The sequence below is a fragment of the Euphorbia lathyris genome, chromosome 5 (genome assembly GCF_963576675.1).
Source record: "Euphorbia lathyris chromosome 5, ddEupLath1.1, whole genome shotgun sequence".
NCBI classification, from domain to species: domain Eukaryota; kingdom Viridiplantae; phylum Streptophyta; class Magnoliopsida; order Malpighiales; family Euphorbiaceae; genus Euphorbia; species Euphorbia lathyris.
The window spans coordinates 9,939,188-9,944,447 of record NC_088914.1 but is presented as its reverse complement, the minus strand read 5'-3'; positions in this window follow the sequence as shown (position 1 = coordinate 9,944,447).

Genomic DNA, 5,260 nt, shown 5'->3' with positions numbered 1-5,260 from the left:
TGTAGCATAATTAGTACATCTAATCCAAATCCAAGGAATCATATATATACATACACCCCATTAATAAATCATAATCCATATCACAACAATCATACCTAAAAGTCAAAAAAAAAAAAAAAAAGCTTACACAGAGACGGTTAATCCTTACTTATAACTGGAATTAACTATAAATTATCATTCAAAAGTAAAAAAAAAAATGTACTTTAAAATCTATAACTTGAAAAGGTTCAACAATCTCAACTCAGAACCAATTTGCAGGACAATAGGAACTAATCATTTACTAAATTAAGAATTATGTTCTTTAACATATTACTAGTAATCATTGAAAATGGGAAGCCTTTTCGAATCTTTAATCTTATTGCCATTTGCAAAACTGTATTCGGGTTTCTCGATTGAATAACAAAATTTAGCTAAGTCACATTCCTGTAGAAAAAAACAGCAAGTAGCCTAAGATTTCAGCATGCCTTAATTTTCAAAACACTGAATAGCTAAATTTAATCGAAAAACACTTATCAAACTTCACATCTCATATATGATCATCAACACTGCAAGACCAGAATATCAAAACAAAGGAAAAATAGAAAGAGAATTTAAAAAGAAAAAACGTACCATTAATCCTCTTAAAGAACTCATCCCAGCAATCTAAAGGACTTTCCTTTTCTGCAGACCCATAACCGGAACCAGAAGCATTCTATTCAGAAAAGACAGTCTAAAGTTGTATCATTATCCCACCTCTTGTATTTCTTGAGCGTATCTGCTGGTCATCTCTGTGAATGGTGCTAACACCGTCCAGTTATCGTCATAAAAATAAGAAACACAACGTTTGCACGTAAAGTTCTGTTTAATATACCACATGACTTTTGAATAGCAATATCTTAGAAGTTCTTTTTAATATACCACATGACGTTTGATCATGTTTCTCATGATCGTGAAAGTGAAAAGTTCATTTATGTGCCACTTAATTTCACTTCTCCAATATGTTTGTGCATATATATCTCTGTGAGGACACTTGTGTTTATTAAGCATCAATAACTCAAGCTGACCTTATTTTTTTCTTAAAGTCTTAAACAAAAGGAAACCAAAGAAACAGAAAATAGGAAACAAAGGAACCAAATTGAAGTACAAGGAACTTGTAAACAGATAATTGAAAACTTGTTTCTTACCATGTCATATAACATTTAAGAATGTGAGCCCATAGAAATAAACGATATGGTGTCATGCTGCTCCTTATATTGAATAAATATGTGAATTATTCCCATTTTCACAAAACTAGGACAGGTTCCACCAATATTGGGTATATGGGGAGGCAAAGGATTAATTATACTTAATATCAAAAGTTCAGCGCTATAATGATGAGTGCTGGAGAATGAGAAAATGGAAACACATGAAAGCCAACAAAACTAATAAGACAAGGATATGGAAACTTTATGTACTTGGTTCTCAATATGATTAACCCTTAACATATATAAATATACTCGTGATATCAGAAAACAAAAACAAGTTTCATGTATTTTCAATTTAAAGAGAAGCACAACCGTTGTATATAAGCATCTTTGCTATTATGCAAGATGGATGAATAAATAGCATGATTCATTAGAATGTTATATACTCTGCTCATTCTGCTCAAAACACAAACATAACTCAGATTAAAAGAATGATTAAATTGACCATTCATCAACTTAAATAACAACAAATTAACAAGAAGAACATCAATGAATAAGCTATGAACCAAACCTAATTGATTGGGTTAAACCTTACCTGACAAGTAGCCCGAGATTGCAGTATCTGATGGATTCAAGGCTTTCCGGCCAGTATTCCATCAAGTAAATACCTTTATACTAGCATCATAAGTATGAATCGTAAAGAAAGATCTAAAATGGCAGCCATTATTGAAACACTTGAAGATCTTGAATCTTACAAGACCATGGATGTACCAAGTCAGCAATGGCCACCAAAATACAAACAGAATTAATGTATCCTCTATATATGTGATCAGTGTATATAAACCTTATTTTGGAAACAGATATTCACTTACAGTGGCGAAGCCAGCACTCAAACTCCGGGGGGGCCCACTGTATGTAAATTTTTTTTCATACGACGACTCAAGAATTTGATTCTTACTGTAAATGTATTTATATACAAAAGTTGTTTTGGATTTTTTTTCGGTATATTCACTGTTCACTAGTAATTGATTGAGCTAAAATCTAAAAATACCTAAACTAATAGGATTTTATTTTTATTTATTCCTAAAACTAAAATCTCTAAATATCACCAGTTGAATCCAATTCAATTCAATTGGATTCACCAATCCAATTCAATTCCATCCAAATCCCTAAACCTTAAAACTAAAATCCTTAAATATCACAAATTCAATTCAAGTGAATTCACCAATTAGAATCCCTAAAACTAAAATGCCGAAAATCCCTAAATTAGAATTCTTAAATTAAACTCTAAATTTGAAATCCCTAAATTAGAAATTCTAAATTAAACCCTAAATTAGAAATCCTATATTAAACTCTAAATTAGAAATCTTAACTAAAGATTATCTAAGCAAACAAACAACATATTAATAGTCATAGTCCCTTAAATTAGAAATCTCACAAAAAAAAAAAACCCCAATTTAACAATCTCTAATTTAAATCATGAAACTAAACCTACTCCAAATAAAATAAAGAATCAAAAACAAAAAACTTACTTGAAAATTAGAAGTTGAATGAGATTAAAATTGATTGATTAATTGAAATTTATAAATAAATAAAGATGGACCAATTTGAAAAATTACCACTCCTCTCAGTATTTTCTTTTTGCTTTCTTTGTCTAACATCTGCACAAAGCATTAGAAGACATAGGAGGAGGAAAGGAATGGCAAAAATGTCTTTCTCTAATAAAACAGAAGTATAAAAATAAAGAGATGGGAAGGGCATTCTCGCCCTTTCCATCTCTTTATTTTTTTAACCCTTAGCAGCCCAAAATGATGTCGTTTTGGGCTGTTTTAGGGTTAAAAAATAGATGGGAAGGGCGAAAATGCCCTTCCCATCTGTGAAGAAGAAGACACTTTTGTGTCTTCTTCTTCAGCCTCCATGGCTGGAGGGGCTCCATCCATGTTCCAGCAGGGTTCAAAACCCCTATTAAGGGGTTTCCGGCGGGGCCGGGGGGTCGACCGACCCTCCCCGTCCCCTCTGGCTCCGCCCCTGTTCGCTTAGTTTAAATAAATTCATGTATCTTTCATGTAACAAACTATACAGAAACAAGTATAGAAGTACATGAAAGCAAAAGCTACAAGTGAAATTCCAAATAATGCTCAGTTTGTTAGTAACACTTTTACTCAGTCATAAGAAGAAACAAACATGTAATATTCAGTTATGGTAACTAATAGATGTTACCATCCTATGTCTGTGATCAAGTTACAATTAATCGGTAAAACCCCAATTTCCAACAGAAAAAACATCTCAAACCCAAGCAATGTAGCAAAAATCCCTAGAAAAACCGAGGTTGGGAAGAGATAGAGATGGAATGGACACAAACCTCCATAGCTTACTTTTGTCTGTGGATTCCGACTAATTAGAAGCTTAGACTTGTCCTAATAGAGTGGTTCAAAATCGTGAATCTGAGAGGAAGTAATTTGCGAATTACATACAACTTCATTTCAAAATCGTCGTGAAATGAAGCGATATCAGATCCCATGGTATGCGGCTTAGGTGGTTCAAAATCATGAAGTCTGAGTTTGCCGTGACTTAGAAAGAGTGAGAAAATAACCTAATTGCTCATGGGGTTTCATATACTATCATTTAATTAAAGCTCATTGTGGCAGTTTTTAATTCAGCCACAATAAAAGATGGCCAAAAGCCCATTGGGGTAGTCAATCAAAGTGCTGCTACAAAAAGGACACTAAAGCCCTATTTTTTTTGGAGTGACATATCTAAGGAATTTTTTTCAGAATTGACTATTTTTGACCAAATTTGACCAGTTCGATTAAAAAAAGTCAAAAAGTTAGTATAATTTTGGATTCTTTTTCTCTAATATATATCTTTAAAATTTGTGCCCAGCCCTGTAGAAGATCATATTCTCCAACAAAATAACCACATCACGAGTTACTTTGTCAAAAATTTGCTATCAAACATCTAGGTAAGTTATTTCTATAATTTTAATAATACTTTTACTTTACAATTTTCTTTTTAATATAGATTTTTTTGCAATGAGGATTTTTAAGTGTCTATTATGGTATTTTCATTCATTATTGTTGGATTGAAAGCGTACTTCTAGTTCAACCATTTCATGGAAGGGATTAACAAAGTATCTCATCTATACTATATATAATAACAGAACCAGAGAGAAATGAACAAGAAATATCTACAAATGATATATAATTAAAAAATATTAAAATATTAAATTTTATACAAAAATTTTATCGACCCGCGCAATGTGCAACACAATAATAGCATGTTATAAAGTTAAATGTGTGTAAAATAAAAAATCCAGGTTGAACCTGTAAATCTACTGCTATATCTTTTTGGTTATTTGATGGGCGCGATTTTTACAAGCATCAATAAAAGAGTAGTTGGAGATTTGATTAGAAATGGTAATGCTGCTGAGTTGGAAGTGGGAGGTTCCATAACTAGTGCTACTTACCTCATTAGAATATACATATACATATACCATATTTTGGAAATATACATGTTGGAATATTTTATAATAAAATTGTATTTTTCAGTAAGTACATAGAATATTCACATAATATGTCTATATTGGACATTCATGCTGTGTTGAGTAAGCCTTAATGCAATGAAATGGAATAAAGTTCTACTCTAGGGATTCTGATTTCATTACAATGTATTATGATTCACATTCACTAGACAAAATTCAATATGCTATGCAAAATTGATAGCTCCCATTTGTCTAGAGTTTTTAGGATCATTTTAGTTTGTTTTTGCTTTATTTCCTTTTAATTTTAGTATCGGTTTGTTACCTTTTAGTTAAAATTAGTAATTTCCGATATTTATGGCATTTTCTGTGTTTTCAGATGTTTTTAGGCCTATTTAAGCATTTCCGAACCAGACCCATGCCTCTTGGAGCATTTTCGGACAATTCAGGGGCCGTCGGAGCACTTTTGGGATTCATCAGGGACCATTAGAGCATATTTCGGAAGCCCATGGATCAAAACGGACAAAAACCGGAGTTCTGCCCCATTTTTGGCACCTATCTTGATGAGACACATAAGTATCTCGACGAGACACTGTCTGTCTCGACGAGACAGGCACTC